We start from the raw sequence: 18,619 nt of genomic DNA on the forward strand, positions 1-18,619 counted from the left end.
TATTGCAGATGCTTGATGGGAGTTGGACAGAAGAATTTGTTACTCCTGAATTACTATAGCCTTGCAAATTCAGTTTCTTCGCAATTTTAATATTATACACATTGATATTGTGTAATATTAAAATGTCAGTTTTATAAATTGTGAAGATCTGAAATGCTGCCATGCAAAGGATCATTTTTCTCTATAATAATGTATAATTTGTGTCAACCAGTTGTTGTTGTATTTTAACCAATATTATAATATAGACTAGCTTTAGACCAATTTTATCTACAGAAAGTTACAACAGAGTTCACAGTTTGCTGTAACACCTTCCCAGTGATATTCCAAACAGCAAGATGTGTCACACAGACAGAGTCCACGCAGTTCAAATACTAGGTGGAAAAAATCCACAGTGAGGCATTCACATTGAATCACAGAGTATAACTTGTGGTCTAAGGGGATATTAGATGATGAAAAACTGTTTTTTTTTTCTTTTGTCTCCATTCAAAAGCAACATCTTTTTGATTTACCTGTCATAAAACCCCTTTTTATCTGAAGATAGACAGCACTCTGACTGCCTGCTCCTCAAAAATAGACTAACTACTCATGAGTACTTAAAAAAAAAGGCCGTCTCCTTTTTTAATATATCTCACTCCTTGACTGGGACCATCTGAACAAGATAAACAGTGTTATCCATTTTATCTGCCGGTGACGGCTCTTCTCTTCAGTGTCTTTGCATCTGTCATGTCAAACAAAAACGAAAACGTCCAGCGAAAGCCTTCTGGGGGAAGAAGATCAAGATAAAACTGCCTCCACTCCGAGCCTCATATTTTCTGACCTAATCTGTGTTTCATCAGGAATCATTTATCAGCTTTTGATCCTCCAGGTAATCGATTGGGTCAAATGAAGGTGTGGGAAGTTTCTCAAAAATATCACCTCCAGCTAGTTCACCGCAGTGCTGGCTCTTGTCTCCATTATTTGTCATTAAAAAATATATATATACATATTTATATATATATAATCATTTGTGTGTTTAATTTACAGGATGTAATCTAAGAGTACAGCAGAGATTTACTCAGAACTTGCTTGAGCTGTGGCGTCTCTTCAACCAAAGCTTTACGCATAATTATTTCCAAAGATTATAAATTGCTCTACTTTGCTGATCTGAATTACCAAATTCATCACAACCATTTTTATCACAAATACTTGGTGATAATAAGTGAATATTTGATGACGGGGTAATAACACCAATGTTACAGCAGGAGCAATAGCATTATTATGATGATGATGATGATAACGATGACGGTTATCGTTGTGGCTCTGATGAAGTTGATGATATGCTGTCTGAGTGTAATAATAATGACAAAGGGGCCTGCAGACGAAGAAGGTAATAAGGTTTTTAATAATAGCATCCAGATAGGAGTTATTTTCAGGAGTCAGATATGAGCCTGGCTCACGGAGATTCGTTTCTCACCTTCGTGTTTCCAGGATTTGACTCATGCGTGGCTGCGCTGGTTTTGTACGTTCCCCTTGGGGTATTTTTAGGGCTTTTAGTCAAAGTAGAATGATCAGATTGTCACATGTGACAAGTCGAGGATGCAGGAACTCGCAAGACTTTGCTGAAATGCATAGGTGTTACTTAAGCCGCTTGACACATCATGCAACATATATTTAGGTGCACTGCAGGACAAAAAAAATAATGATGATTTGTCCGTCTGGGACTATTGTGTCCATGTAGAGCCAACATTACAGAACCTTTATCCATTTTGAATTAACTTGCAATCAAGAATTTCTTTCAGAGTAATGAAATGAAACCCATTTATGAAAACATAATTTAAATAGATAATCTGAAATGGTGATGTAATTATGTTCCTTGCATCAAGAAGATTAGATCCATTTTTTTTTCCTGCTATAATTAAGCCGATGTCATTTTGGCTTCAGTTGGTAATTCTTTTCTGAAAAATTCAGATTGATGACTATTTTATTTTTGTTTCTTTTTTTCCCCAATGTGCTTCTGCAGCTATTTCTGAGATATAAAGTCTGTCCCATTTCAGCACATACATAGAGGGAAAAAGAAAGGATGAAAGAATCAAAGCAACACTTTTTGATGAGAGGATAACGTTCCAACATGAAGTAAAGCTTAGTAGATCTTACATAGTACACCCTTTTGAAGAATAGGTAAAAAAAATAAAAAAAAATGGGGCTCTCTATAATTGCACGTTGAGTATTTTCTTCGAATCAGAATAAATACCTTTTCTTTTCTTTAAAAGAAAAAGTAAAATCCTATCATATGAGGATTTGAAAGTATCGTCATATGATGCCACCATTATGAGGTTAAACCTTGAGTCACTGAGCATTCAACTCTATTAGAAGCAACTTATTTTATTTTTAGGGCTTTTACCTTCAGTATTTCTGAAGGCTTTTTTTGTTTTTTAAGGTTCCTTCTTTTATTAGTTTGTTTTTTTTTCTTGCTCATTTCCTGTCCACTTCCTGTCCATTTCAGATGAACGGTTCTTTCTCTGTTTTTGTTTTCGCTTCCTGGGCCACTTAGCTCTGATCTATGAATAACACAGACGTTAAAAATGCTGCCAATCTTCAGGGACACATTGTGGTGCCGCTGCACATAACAGCCAACTTAGCAAGGAGTCGGTTTTAAATTGAGTCTTCGTTACAAGACAATTGTCACAAAGTCACATTTTTATCCTGTTTGTTTTGTTCAATCCATAAATGAATGTTAAAGATAGCATAAGTTCATAGACAGAATGAACTGAGTCCTCAAAATCTTTATGTGGAAAAAAAAAAAAAATCAACCTAAGCCAGACTAACAAGCAAATTTCATGTCCGGTCCAGTACTGTCTGACTGCAAGGTAACCATGCCAACAACTCTGCCACCTTGCAGCCCAAGACATTTGCACAACTTTGCAGCAGTATTTATACTACATTTTTACATTTTGTCAAGTTAACACCAAATACTCCAACATTTTTGGTTGGATTTTCTTGTGACACACCAACAAAAAGCTGCACAAAATGTATCCAGACCCCTTTACCCTGATGCAGTTAAATACAAATCTAGTGCAGCAATTTCTCTCCACAAGTTGCCTGACTGGTAAATTGAGTCCATGTGTGTGAAATTCTGTTTGCAAGGCACTGTTGGCCAAAAATAATAATTGTTTCTAGTATCATTACCCATCTTTACTTGCTCTGTGATAATGACAAACTGGTTGCAGTTGATGAATAGGAGGACGTGCAGTTGTAAATGATGTAATAATAATGTGTTAACGAGCACACTAATAACTACAATGGCATGAGAATGAAAAGGAGCTTGAGTGAAGATAGAGGCAGTAATGAAGCTAAACACCGAGGCAGTTTTATGCCTAATGGAGGGAATTTTGTGTCTAAGTAATAGTGCAAGTGAGAAACAGCTTATTTCTCTGACAGGGAAGCAGCCATGAGCGTGTTAGTCTATATTGCCACAAACATTATGTACAGCAGGAAGGCAACCATGGCAACGATTCGTCTCGGCATATCCCATGCGCACAAGGGTCCAAATTAGTTACAAAGCTTCACTTCGTGTTTGCGTTTAGCTAATTTCTGCTAAACTATCTTGCCAATTTATCTTCCCAAACAGTCTCCTAATTTGTCTGTCGTTTTTCTAAGGATTCATTGGGGTCTTTGAAGCGGGCCCCCATAACCAGCGGATATGTATCTCAGAGAACACAGATGCTGCGTAGCTGGCTTCACAGAGAGCCGCAAGATCCCTCCGCAGATGTGCTCATTTCTGGAAGCAAAAGACGAAACACCACGCCTCTGTGCAGGATTTGGACACATCATCTGGAAGTTATGCAGAAATAAACTGCTAAATAATTCATCGGGGGACAGTTTCTGCCTCACGGTAAAGAATGAGTTTACTTTATGTCAAACGGTGCGCCCTTATGGCACGTCCAAGCAAAAAGCACTGATTAAGCTGTAATGAAAGAAAACTCGCCATCGTTGTATGATCCATAAGCTAAAGTCTCAAGGGTGTTTTTAAAAAAAAAAAAAAAAAAAAGGCAACAAAACTAAAAGAGACTCATTCAAATTAAAAGATTTTTTATTAATTCATCACGCCGCTGATCGAAGACTCTCAGCTCGTTTTTCTTTTGTTGTTGTTGTTGTAATTATTTTAGAGCTGCTGACCACGACCTCCCCCCTGGGAAGTTCAGCCAGCAGAATATCAATAAAGTACAAAAAAAACTGAGGCCCATCTCTTCAGTTTTAGGTCGACAGCAGAATGTGTTTGTGTCAGTCTATCTGTGGGAGTTAAATTAAAGCAAAGTAGATGAGAGCCACCCGTGTTCTCTGAAGACTGTGTGGTAAGAGGAGAGGGGAAAAAAAAGAGGAAATTTTTAATATAACTTCAACTAGTGTTGGTGTTTGCTGTGTTGATTTTCTGTGGAAGAGGGGTTTAAAAGAAGCCAGGCCAAACTGATCCACTGGAATGAGCTCTGGGGGATAAGTCGGAGGATTAAGTGAAAATGTGAGAAAGTTTAAAAAAGGAAAGAAGTCAAAAAGGAGGGAAAATGTCTACAGCACAGAGAGAGGGGGATGAGTGAGAAATGAAGATGAAGTGAGGCAGGGAGAACAGACAGAAAACTGTCTGGGATGTGTTAGGACAGAGGATGAATGTTTGGCTATAGTTAAAAAAAAACCAACTTCTAATAAAACCAACTGGCTTCTGGCTGCCTTGGAAAATGGAAAAGGGAGGCGCTGAGTGTCGAGTCCAGGGGCCAGTGGAGCAAGACGAGGCCTGCTGAGCGTGAACAACTTGGCCCGGCCTTTTCTTTAGGGGCGAGACATCATTTACAATCGTTAGCTTCTTTAGCGTAGCTAGAAAAAAAATGAAACTCCACTGTATCTTCAGATCTGTCACTTGCTATAATGTGCCACAATAAAACACGTCTCGTTCTGGCGACACGGCGAGTGGCGCTCTTTGTGTCGTGACTCCTGCTTCGGCTGCGTGACTAATGCAAACAGCACAGAACTTTGCCTGAGAACAAAACGCCGTGGAATGAAATGGTGGAGAAAACGAGCCTGCTTTGGCCGACCAGAAAAACCGGGAAGCTGCTTTGCTCACGGTAAACACAAATCCTTTCTGCTGGGGTTCCAGTAATGACTGAAGATACCTGCTGTGCTCTCCCCGCTTGTTCCTTTTACGCCTCTAGGTTTAGCCTCTGCTTCGCAAGCCTGGCAAAAGACACGAAATGTATTTTTGGTGTGCCTTTAAAATATAACTTTCAGATAGTGAAAAAAAAACTGGCCAACTTTTATGCTATTTTGAAATTCAAAAGCACAAAATACTTGTCTAGCAACTTTACTTAGACAGAGGATACATTTGTTAGTGGGTTTTGAAAAGATTTTAGCACACATTTAAATTCTCTGTTCTTTATACAGTAACCAAGTAGGCTGCATGGTGTGAAAATATATTTTGCATCCTGCCAATTGTAGCTGTGTTTTACCTCAAGAGTGAAGAAGGATGCTCTTTTAGTTTCCATGTTGTTAAGGAAAAAAAAAGACATGAACTATATAAAACAAGATATCGTCAACTTCCGAAAACAATAGCCCAAGTCATTTTTTTCCACCTCTTTCTTTCTAAAATATATTTTAGGCAAAATAAAGTCACTTTTTGAAAAAAAAAAAAAAAAAAGATGACTTAGGGCATTATTTTAGGAAGATAGTCATAGTCTGACATAAGGGCATGTCTGGAAATGAGTAAAAAAAAAAGCTGCAAGTCTTCAATAAGACCTGAAATCAGACAACTGCTGGGTCCATGGAGCAAACATATTCTGGTTGCTTAATCATCCTCTTAACTGAAAACGTCTTGGTTCTGAATGGGTTTATATGCTGGAAGGTATGAACTGCAATTCCCCAACTGCATTCTGAGGAAGTGTGGGATTGTCTCCTGTCTCACTATGTTGTTTTTAAACTGTGTCTATGTTTTCATTATTATGGTTATTATTATTGTGGCTGCAAATTAGTCCTTGTTCAAAAATACCACTTCTCAATTAAATTTTTTTTTGTTAACCTTGTGTCCTTTAGAAATTCAGAAACTGTGCTCTGGTGACACAAATGTCTTTGAGTCTGCTCCTGAAAAGCTTTCCAAAAATGTGAAAGAGCTCTCGCAGGATGCAAAGTTGTTTATTTTAACGGCATAAAAACACGCTTCAGGCAACAGGCATTTCCGTGGAGCATAAACAAACTCTGAATATATTTAGCAACTCGGTGCATCGGTTTAGCTTAGCCTTACTGCACTTCTCTGTGACTTGTTATTAAGTACAGGAGGGAAGTTTCTCCTCCTTGGCCGTCCAAATATTTCTTCCACGGTCTTGTCTTCTTGGCAACAGCAGCAGTTCACCGTGATCTGAAAATATCGAGCAGAGCAGAGCTCATCAGGGAAGCTGCCACCTCTGTCGGTGCAGAGCAGACGAGAGTGAAAAGGTGCAACGTTCACAGAGAGCGGTGACATGAGTGAGTGGATTTGCCTGAAATTAAGAACTGGTGCCCGCTGAGATATTGGACTCACCTCCCCATTACACATAAATCCCCGCTGCCCTCATTATGAAGTAAATGAATCTTGTCAGATGCCCAGGCATGGCTGGATTTAGGCTCACACTTCCCATCCATCTTGACAGTGCGGCCTTTGTTCTCATCAGAGAGAAGAGATGCCCTTGTCAAATGTAAGAGGCTCTTCGTTGACGGGTTTACAACGCGGTGACTCGATGTCTTCTCACGGTACGTTGAGTCACCACGTTTTCTTCACCAGGACTTTGTTTGGATAGTTCATTTGTTCTGGACCAATGACAGCCAAGAATTAAGTCCTGCAGTGAAAACCCACACCGAGTGTCTTTCTAAAGTAACTTTCTAAAAGCATGTTATAACCAGCACATGTCAATGTATTTTATGTTTTTATTTCATTCAATGTTTTTATTCTTTTCCCCTGAGTCTGGGATTTGCAACTTTCACAAAGGCTCTTAATAATTTTGGACAAAAATAATAATGATAATTTAATAAATGCTATATTTTTATTATGAAGATATTTTCAAATCAGGTTATGTAGCACCAATTCACAACAATATGAATTGGCACATGTTTTAAAAGGTTAATTCAGTTGGTTTTTTTTGTTTTTTTTTTAATTTTCATACCAGAATGAAACCTGTTTTTTTTTTTTTTCGCAAAAACATTTTTTGCTATGCGCTGAAACATGAAAACAGAAGGAAAAAATACTTCCTAAAAAAATTCTCAATTTAGACATTTATTTAAAATTACAGAGCTGCCGACCAAGGAAAAAATAAAGAAAATAAAACCACATTATATCGTCAAAACCTTATCTTTCTTTGTTGTGTTTGCATAGTATATTATCATGTTATTACAAAAATCATTAACATTTTTACAATATAACATTAACAATACACATTGTATGTGAGCGTCTTCATTGACAACACACATCTTTCCAAGCATTCTATTGAAGTGTGAATGTGTATTGTGTCTTCTCTGAACCTCATGAGGGTAATTAAATTTTTGTCATTTGCAACTTTTGAGTTGGACTACCACGTAAAACGTCAGTAAAGTAAAGGATTTGGCTTTAACTTGACTAACCCCTGAAAAATTCAGTGAGTACGGACACTTTTGTGAGGAGCTGTATCTGCCTTTGTAAAGGTGCACCGCCGTGATTTTGCCTGTCATTATTCTGTTCTTGCATCGTCTTTAGCGAAGCTATCAGGAGGAAGAGGAGCCCTCTGTCCCATCCTGCTGGCTAGCAGACTGAAGCCGGCGTGGCCATCACTGCAGTTTTCAGTCGGTTTCTTAACATTAAACGAAGCCCGATAGCAGGGAGGAATGAAAACACGTGGTTACTCCCTCTTCCTGACTGAAACTGATAGGTTTGTTTCTTCCTCGGCGTCGTTACGTTTGGTGCGTTCGGTGATGCCTGAATGAACTGTGTGATAAGCTATGGGGGGGAGGCTGTTTTGGAGAGTGGGTTAATCTTTGTTCTTTGCATACTCTACAGGAAGTTTAGGTGTTTTTTTTTCTGCACTGCTGGATTCTTGTTTACATGTTGGGGGGGAGAGAATGTGGTAACCGCAGGTTTAAAATAATTTTTTTTTTCTGATTTTCAATTCTATAGCACCGAAGGATGTAAAAAAATCATGTCATAATAATTAGGTTTTTCACACTCTGGGGGCAGATTGGTGACTTTAAATGCATCCTGAGGTCAGCTTTCTTAATAGAAAACATTTCTAAGCATATTGTGCAGTCTGTGCTTTTTCAGTGTTTGTAATTAAATGGTGTGTTCCCTGGCAAACACCCCCCAGCAGCTACTGGAACAGTGGACCAACGAGAAACAAAGATTATTATAACATGTTTTACCCTTTATTAATATTAAAATTTAAATATGGTAATTGTGAGTCTCTAAGACATTAGTATGCATGTTCTATTACACTGTTTTATTGAAAGGTTTTAAGTTTAAGTGATGCAACCCCAAATGTTTTGGTGCAGCGATTAAAATGTTAGAATTTAAGTATTCTTCAAATATGCTCCCTTTCACAAAGGACTCCTTCCTAGTTCAGGTAAATGTAAAAAAGGTCAATAATTACTGTGCCGAAGTCAGTTTAATTTTCTTTTCGGATTAGACTGTGGATTCCTTTAAAAGATGTGTAGGCCTCTAGTATTTCTTCAGGTGTATAAATACTCTTGTAGCTTTAGCAAAAGCTCAGAAATGTAGCATGAAGAAATCTCCCATGCACAATATGGATCTTGTGTTTTTAAGTACAACCTCAAAGATATGCTTTATTCAAGCTTGAAAAGAAACACGATTGCATGAAGCTTTCAAACGACACACATTTGAATAGCTGCCATTGTTGACATTGTTAGGAAGCAGTATTGTCTGACCAAGGAGTCTGGATAGATTCTGTTTTCCTATTGAACATCTTTCACAAGAATCCTGGTTCCTGTGAAGTATGGAAAAGAATGGGACTTGATTTAAATATCTTTCTATTGTCAAAAGGATCGTGGATATGGAAAAATCTTTAAGCTGTCTAACTGGGTATCCATACACCCACTTCCTCAGTCTGTGGTTTTAGAAGGTCCCAAAATTAAAGTCTGACCACTGTTGAAATGTCTTCCTTGAATCCCTGGTGAACTTTGTTATTCACACTTCAAAAATGAGCCAGATAAATAAAATGTGAGTTTGTAAAGGTGTAAAAATTGTATTTGACCAAAGGGAATAAATCGTGGGCCAATGACATCTTATCGATACATCAGCTCCATTCTTTTCTAAGGACATAATCTTCGAATTTAAGATCAAACTCTATTGAAAACAGTTTGAAACTAGTCAATAAGTTAATTAAATCATGATAAAACTAAAAGCTTGGGTTGATAACTCGGCACATTGTCGTCAAAAGGGTTGTGATTTGAAAGACTCCTGAGCTTTTCTTTGAAATCTATATGATGATCTGATATCTAAAGTTTTACTTGATTTGTTTTTGTGTTCATTTAAACAGCAGGGCTGAGAGCAACGTGCAAAGTAATGAACAACTCTCCCAACTTTCCCCAAAATCTGTTGATGTCACTATAGACTATGAAAGTGTGTGTGTGTATGTTTTCAATTGCTCCTATGGGTACAATGAATTACTTTTTTTACTTGCTTGATTCTTTTTTGACATAATTTTAGTTTTCATTTCTCAATCATTGTCAATTGCAGACGTAGGGAGTACTGACAAACCTACCCACATGCATGTTGTAAAGATGACAAGGGTTTATTTTTATTTATTTGTTTTCTGCAGAGGCAAGCCCGGCTGTTGAGTGCAGTGTCTGAATTGAAAAGAAAACGCCCTCTTACCTGCAGATCTTGACCTTGAGTCTTTGTTTTACTTTCCATTCAAATGACTGGCCTTTTCAAACTGAGTGTAACTACTGATGAGTTTCATGGTTGCACCGATTATGCCCTTCATTATCTGTAAATGCCAGGCACCGCTACAAATGAAAGACTTGGAGCCATTTAAACCTGCTTCTGACAGCAAACACAGGTGCCGCCATCAATCATGAGGTGACACGAGTACAACAATATGGAAGCAGATGTCAGCTTCACAGTACAGGGTCCATAAAATATCCTGTCATAAACACTCGAAGCCCTCATCGCTTTCTAGAATGCCGGTGCGGGTTCCTTGCTCTGCAATCCATAAACTTGTTTGTTCTGTGTTGAAAAGTAAAAGCGTGAAACACACAAAAGAAATAGAAATGCTTTGTGGGAAAAGATTTCAAAATGTACACCCTAAACCAGTAGACCCCAACCCCAATCCCTAGAGCGCAGTTGTCCTACATGCTTGTGATGTTTCCTCACTCCAGCACAGCTGATTCAAATCATTATGATCCCATTGCCTCCTTTCCATGCCCGCAATTGCTGCAGAAGTCTGTTAATCACCTATTCAGGACGGTGGACACTAAGGACCAGGATTGAGGACCTATGCACCAGATGTTTTTAATAGTTTTTATTTACTCTTTCAGGGTTGGTTGGATGCAATAGGAAAAATCTCTGAAATGTGCGTGCTTGAAAGTTCAGTGGCTTTTATATTTAGCCTTCTCGAAGACACCTAACTGGCATTTGAAATCATGTCTGATTTCAACATTCTTAGTTTCATCCGAAGAAAGGCGCCTCCAGTTCCGGATGTCAATGGTGGCCAGGGACTGTCGACAATGTGCTGTGTTGTTTTTGTGCTTAACGTACTTTTTGGAATTGGGGCCAAAAAAGTTTAGGTTTGCTTCATCAGATCACAACTCTGTCACCCACGTGGTCTTAGAAAATATTACACATCTCTGGATATTTTTTTTCTTGGGAACAAAGCGTTCAGTCTTGCAGTCCTACTCCTCAGTACAGAAATAGAGAACACAGTACATAGTTGTCACATGTAGAAGACAAGTTAGCCCTTGTTGGAAAACTCATGCTGTTCCCCAAGTGTTGCTGAAAACTATGGCTTCAGGTTAAGGATGCACATTACATTTCTTCCTTTTTGTCAACTGTACAGGATGTATGCCATATGTGGAAAAGGTTTTGAGATGATTTATCAATTGTTTTCCTCAGGCCTGCGTATACTTTTGAGAGACACTGTACGTCATATTGACATATTGCTAGCATGTTAGCAATTGCTGCTTCATCTCCAGACACAAGACATTGTTTATATCTAGTCGCCCCTCAGGAGTAACTCTGTCCTCAAAGCGTGCTTCTTTTCTGTACAACATCTATATTTTTATTTCTCTTGTCAGTCATTATAAAAGAAGTGTCTGAAGGAAAAAGTAAACACTGCAATTGCTCAAGCTCTTGGCAAGTGACCCCTGGTGAGCAGCATGGCTGGGGGAAAAAAAAGGGATTTGTTTACAGCCTGAGTGCAGCTCACTGCTCTCTCCTTCCATTCTCCATGACATTTAGCAGCCAACGGCATCAGGGCGACACCGAGGACTGGAGACCTGGTCATCACAGCAAGTCAAGAATCCTGCTGCTAATCCAGCACACACACCATGGGCTGGGTGTTGAAAAAGGTCAATGCTGTTGATCCCGACGAGTCATTAAGTGTGTAAGTAGGTAGACGAGATGCGAGATGACTGTCTTTTATCTGAGGTTTTAGTTTGCTGTTTCCCCGTTGAGTACCCTTGTTACCTCCGTACCCCAGAAATCCTTTCATCTTTGTTTTAGATGCAGCTGATGCCATCATGAAATTTCTAGCTGATTTGGAAAAGGATGAAAGGAGGTTGAAAATGATGGCGAGGATGCAGGGAAAGTCGTTGTGTCGGGGCTGAGCTCCCTTTGCTGCGAGGGATCATCACACCTGCTTTTGCATCGACAGCCTTGACGGGACCTCCTGTAATCACAATTTTTACCCAAATTTAACCAATGGGAGACTGTCACATTTGTTTTGCGTTGAGTTCAATCACCTGGTGGATTTACATATCCCAGCAGTTAGCCTGGTGGCAAAGGGATGTGGGTGGCGTTAGGCAGAAATATCAACGAGGGAACACAGAGAACACATAATACTGATTTCATATCGACTAACGCACAAACAGTTTCACACAAATCCTCAACAAAAAGCACCATTAGTGGATTCTGCTGTGGATTATATTTGCCGAGCTGCACAGAGTCATGAGGATAGTGATACTAGTGTAATCCTACACTGCCATCTAGTGTTTGAGATAAAGAAAACCGTGTCTGAGTTTTCTGTCCATTTAAAAGCAATTTAATTTCTGCATTCTGCCTGCATTTGGCAGCTATGCTGTGACAACCACTTTGTTCAAGAATTTATATAAGAAAGGTGAAAAAGTTCAAGGGATAGAGAGAGGTATGAATAGCAACAGCCCCATATTAAACCATCTGACTACATCAATATGAGAAAAATTTAGATTCTTTAAGACAGTATAAGTATTACTATAGATTAATATGGCCTTTAATGTGTTGGAAGCCTATTTTAAAAAAAATAAAACTCAGATCATGACTATGACCTGCAAGGGAAAAATCTTTAGGATACGTGTTTCATTTTGAAAAATCTAAAATCTTTTAAGATCACGATTCATTTTAAATGTTTCAAATATGCTGGTCTGCAGTGTGAGATTTGAGGATTTTTGCAGTGATGTTCCGTTAGAAGGTTTTAAGTGAGTTGTTATCTTACCCACAGAACAAAAGTGTCTTGCTGTTTTCTCTTTTAGAATAGTTTTACGAATGTGTGAAACAGTTTTACATCTGCATCGGTAACGGGTCATTTGGCGAATGAGTCAGCCCTGACAGCACACTCTCCATATGGCCAGGGCTGAACTCCACATATGGCTGATACTCCTGGCTATGAATCAAGTCATACAGCTTGAATTTGATAGGCGCACAAAGCAGCCAATCACATGCACAGACTGAGATCAGATGTGAAAGAAGGAAGAGAAAGGCAGACACTCGATTCTAGTATAGTGATATAGGTGAGGTGCAGAGAGGACAAAAAATGGTCAGTTGGGTTTAAATTCAAGAAGGTTTTAAATATTTTACTAAAATCTTAAACTGGACTTAATTGTGTTTCCTTTTAGACAACGTAGGATAGGTCTACATGTTATGCAAAACATATTTATTAATTTTTTTTTTCATGACATCGTTCTCTGGTCAGATTTTTCTTTTGCTCAGTTCTGCCTATTTTGATGTTATTTCAGAATGAGCTGTTTTAAGACTCAGTTTATTGTATGCAAATAAGCTGTAGGCCCCCAACTCAGTGTTTGCACTTGCACTTTATACATGTGAAAACAACTGCACAACCTTGCACCTTTGACTGTAAGTCTGACCTTGAAGCAGAAGTGTAGCTATCAAAATGCACCAAGAGGTTTCTGGATGGTATAGTCAACAACACTTGTCTTTTCCAGCAGCCATTGTATAAATTGATACAATTAACTGACCAAACATGCTCATCTTCTAACAATAAAGTGGATGGAACTCTGCCAGATGAGAGGCTGGAGTCATCTGGGTTGGTAAGTGAGAGACAGTGTCCACTGATTGTGACGTGAATAAAACTGTTATTGTGAGGTTTTTGAAGCTGTTCTTTTTCCAGAACCTAAAAGCATTAAGTTATTGCAAGAAAATTTCTGGCTGGTTTTGTTTAGCGCTTGGACTATTTCTATAGAATCGGTACGGGCCCAAATGGATGTACAAAAACTTGCAAAACGGGAATTTTTCATAGTAGAATCTCTTTGAACAATAGCAAACTGTATTTATTTTATTTTTTTTGTCATGTAAAAAAAGCATAGAAATAAGACTTGTATGAGAACAAGAAATAAAAATTGATTCCCAACTTCTTCTTCTTTTCCTTTCAGCTTTTTCCCTTAAGGAGTCTTCACAGCGAGCCATCTGTCAGCGTGTAAAAATTGATTACCAGCTAATAAACTGTAATTGATTGACAATTTGGGTAAAAAGAAGGTAACGAGCGACAGTAAAAGAAAACCCAGGTGGGAGCTGAGCAAAAAAAGAAACACTGCTTTCATCACTAGTTTCAGCGGATGGTTGACATAAGTTGTTGATTATTTGCACCGGGGACAAAGTTAGAATGTAGTGAATTATCTTTTTTGTGAGAAGCATAAAACAGAAAATATTCTGTCAGAGTACCTAACAGAAAAGTGTGGCAGTGTAAAAAAAATCTATACAATGATGTTGACTTAAATCACTACAGCTTTTTGAACTGCTTAAGTTTCATGGTTACTCGGATCGGAAATGCTATTCAGGTTCAGTTGACTGTGTGTTTCACTCAGGAAGATCTGGCGGTGCACCACATCCTGCATTTCCCATGAAGATAATCAACCAATCTGAGCAAAATAATGGTTTAAAAACTATAAAAAAATTATACTCAAAAACAAATTATATGCTTTTGAGATTATTTTAAAACAGCAAAGACCTGGCCTTAGACTCCAAGACCAACTAATCTGTCGCAATAAATTACAATAAATGAAAAGGTCAAGCGTGTCATTTACTGCCATTTAATTTCATTACAGTTTGAATTTAGCTCGTCTATGAAAGTCTCAGAGGTTTGTGGGAGAACGTCAGTGAGCAAACAGCATCATGAAGATCGATAAACTCACCAGAATGGTCAGGGTTAAAGTTGTGGTGAGATGACGACAGAATTGGAAAATAAAACCGTAAAGTCCACTGACCACACCATCTCCTCTGTGAAACATGATGATTGGGACGCTGTTCTCCAAAAGCCAGGGAGAACCTGGTTAATGGAAAATGGACAGGGCTAAATGCAGGGCAATCTTGGAAGAAAACCTGTTAGGGGACAAAATAATCAACTCTGGGGGAGATGCCAACAAAAAAAAAAAAGAAAAAACAAGCTCCCTCAGAATAAAGCCAGAGCTTCAGTGCAATGGTTTAGATTAAACCCTGGTCATCTTTTTCAGTTTTTCAGTCCTAAATTCAATTAAAAATATGTAGCAAACTTGAAAACCAATGCTGACGCACCACATTATGTTTAATCGATCATGAGTTGTTTTGATTTTTTAAAGGGCTATCTGCTAAAAACTCCTAAAAGACTTGCAACTGTGATTCTAACCTCTAATTGTTGCTTTTGTTTGTCAAATAATGTGGATGAATGGTTCACAGTTCTGTCAAGATCTTCCAGGAAATGCATACATTTCTATTTCACACAACAGGGCTGCACTGCAAGGCAACAGTGCTACTCTGTTGTCTTGCAACATTCTGGCCTATAGTTAGTAGCTGAAATGACCTCTGCTAACGCACAGTTCCACCAGGTGTTTGCTAATTGCTGCTGGCTAGTCTGAAGGAGCTGAGTGAGGGAGTAGCAGGTATGGGCTGCTATTTGAGGCAGAACCTCAGAAGCTTGAAAATCGCAGCACCAAGAGGGAGTTGCTGCTCAAAGGCGGTGCTGGGTCCCACCAAGCACTTTGGGCCACTGACCGGTTGCCATTGGACATTAAAAGATTTCTCAAACATGCATGAAAGAATCAAGGCAATACTCTAAATGATGTTGATGAGGGAATAACATTATAGCACAATATAAAGCTCAAAAAAGTCAACTCAACGTAATACTGCCCCTTTAACTTAATTGCTGTCTCTAAATTGTCCTTAGAGGACGTAGTTGTTTATCCTGTGTTGCTCTGTGATGAACTGGAGACTTGTCCTGGGTGCACCTTGCCTCTCACCCAATGATTGCCGCTGACACTTGTCTCCTCTCCTCACCTCCTTGCAAAGACGAGCTGGTTTCGAGAATGGATGAATGTTTGAACCTGTCATTTTGCATCACATAACTCTGGGTTCTTATGTTTGTTTTTTTTTTGTTGTTGTTTTCTTTTCAATTCTGCATCTTGTTCTGAACAGAAGGGGGGAAAAAATCTAAATGAAAAGGTCAAGAGGTTCGACCTGCCTCTGCCTTCAGTGTAATCGACATTGAGGGTTATGTCAACTGGCTTCATCTGTAGGCGGTTTGTTTGGATGGTGTGTTTGAGGTTTTTTATTATTATTGTTATTTCTTTTTTTTTTTTATGTTTCAGACTGCTAGGTTTGTTTACACAGCCAGTTTGTGGGATGTTCTCTTTTGAACACACAAAGCAGGCGGATGGAATGGAAATTAAGTTGGAACGAGTCAGGTGAGATTTAGGCCATTTTCACACCTGAGGTGTTCAGACCACTTAGAGCAATCTCTGGTTCATTCCCCTACCCTGCCCCCACCATTGCTGTGTGTCATTTGTGTTTCTGTGAATTCAGCGGCTTTGCGCTAAGGTGCAGACAAAAATACTTGGTACAATTCAATTATAACCTTGTTTACAATGAGCGCTCCAGCTTGACTCAGTGCAGTCAGGTTCACTATTTTATGCTCCAACGTATTCAGGAGAGCATTTCCAACACCAGTTGGACTTTCACTGGAGGGCCATGTGGGTGTTAAACCCAAACACCTGACATGGCATCATACCAAGGCAATGACACTAGTGTGTCTTTTACTTGTCACAAGCAGTGACACTTTTCTTTCCCCCAATCAAACACTCTGTCATGTGAGTAGCTCCAGCCTTACTATGCCGTACCATTATCCTCTGGACGTGCAACTGAAGAGGACCCAGGAATGGTGCAGAAAGAGTCTTTCTTTTTATCTACAAATACACATGCACACTATATTTTGTTGCTTATTCAACCCATTTTTTTTACTATGTTGTAAATATGCCCATTAGTCTTTGTTCTATTCTATTCTATTCTATTCTATTCTATTCTATTCTATTCTATTCTATTCTATTCTATGCTATCCTATTCTACTCTATTCTTATTTGGACCAAAGCAGGCTTTGGTTTGGGTTAGAAACTAAGTGTTCATGTTTAGTACAAGTATATATTTCTATGAAATAACATTTGCTTATGTAATAAGCTCTCAAGTGTTGGAAAGTCATCTGCATTTCTATTGTTGTTCTTTAATGAAATGACAACAAAGAGATTTGTGCATCAGGCCTAGATGTCTGTGTAGAAATGTGCAGTTCCTGTTATACCACATGATGGCAGTGTTTTGCCAGCAGTAGTCGTTGAAACAGCTAAGTAAGACGGAAAATATGTGTATAACAAATGTAGGCGAGGGTTGTTGTGATTCAGCTCCTTGCCACAGGAGAGAGAGAGAGACAAGAGAGAGAGAGAGAGAGACCTCTCAGAGGCGCACTGCATATTTTTCAAAAATTCATGAAAAAGAGGCAACAAATAAAAAGCCTGTGGGTATTATGAATTTGATTTAGTGGCTTAATTCTCGAGGGAGACAGAAAATGGGGGTAGGAAAACAGCATGCAGTGGTTCATGGAGTGTTGTGGTAAATTACGCATTTAGAGGCAACAAATTGCAACCTGGAAGCTTGTTTACTGTTTCACAGCATCCAGTGCTAAAAGAAGACGTACGCATGTGGTTTGTCTTCCCTTTGCAAACCAACTTGACCCCACCTGGGGTAAATTCATGAGTTTAAAAAGGAAATAGTTATGCCTACAAAACATTAGCGACTGTGCTCACATTCCTCTGTGCTTCGGGAAGGCATCATTTAGCAACATGAAAGGTGTGTGTGTGTGTGCGTGGGTGTGTGTGTGTGTGTGTGAGAGAGAGAGAGAGAATGTCTCTGTTTGAGTATGTTTCAAGTTAATGAATCTCTGCTGTACAAAGCTGACCCACCGCAATAAAAAATGAATGTCATTTAATCTGAATGATTAGAACGAATCACTGAATAAGCAGGTCTTTGCATAGAGCAGGATTTGATGAAGTGTAACCTTTGCGGCAGCAGCCATGTAACTGATGACTGATCCAGAACCCCGTCCGCCCAGGTGTGCTTTTAATAAATGTAAATGAGTAGATTTTTCATCAGCATCAAGTAGAAAAAGGCTAAACTTTTTTTTTATTTATTTATTTTTTTTCCCCGAAAGCTGAGAGTGCAGAGGTGGAAACTGAATCAAGTGAAAGTACAGATAAGCAGATTTCCAGCAGGCGAGCTCATCCTTCAAGTTTGACTTTAAACATGGACCTTGTCCAAGAAAAGAATCTGTATTCTTCCTTTTTTTTCACACTTGATCCTTGAATGTTTCCTTCAGGAGGTTTAACAGTTTGTTAGCTGTACAAGTTTCTGATTTACTGTCTTTTACCTGAAATTATCCTTATTTTAACATTAGCATATGTTTCCACTCCATTTTGTTTCATGAAGTGTTTGCTTCATCAGTTGTTAACCAGCTCAATTTTTCTTTTTTCTTTTTTTTAAAGATTTCCATCTGTTCTTGATTCATACCTTTGAGCTGTCATTTTTGCATGTTCACTTGATCACTTTGTCAACATTTCAGCTCCTTTTCTGAGTGTCTCTGTTTCGGTTTTTCATTTGTTTTGATGTTTGCAGCCGTTTTACATGTATTTGCTGCAGTTTTGCATCATGCGCCATCTCCCTGCTGTCCTTTTGTGTTTAAGAGCACTTCCCTCCGCATTTGCACTGGGGTTTGTATCTATTTGTATTCATTTAGCATCTCCCTTTAGTCAGTTCTGTCTTGATTTGCATATTTATTTTGTGTGTAAGAGTTTGCAGTCCATTTGAGTTTGTTCACTATCTCATTTTAATTGCTTTGCACATTTTCTGCTATTTAAA

The 18,619-nt window shown here is 38.7% G+C and overlaps 1 long non-coding RNA gene across 1 annotated transcript in view; it reads left to right on the top strand.

Annotated features, from left to right (window-relative positions):
• The window catches only part of LOC103133596 (uncharacterized), a 167,137-nt gene extending 153,339 nt beyond the window's left edge, over positions 1-13,798 (top strand). The window contains exons 3-4 of the long non-coding RNA XR_475766.2: positions 11,438-11,582; positions 11,702-13,798. This is a non-coding gene — a long non-coding RNA (uncharacterized LOC103133596). The remainder of the gene's footprint in view (positions 1-11,437; positions 11,583-11,701) is intronic.
• Positions 13,799-18,619: the final 4,821 nt, after the last annotated feature.

Source organism: Poecilia formosa, unplaced genomic scaffold, assembly GCF_000485575.1.
Source record: "Poecilia formosa unplaced genomic scaffold, Poecilia_formosa-5.1.2 Scaffold1, whole genome shotgun sequence".
NCBI classification, from domain to species: Eukaryota; Metazoa; Chordata; class Actinopteri; order Cyprinodontiformes; family Poeciliidae; genus Poecilia; species Poecilia formosa.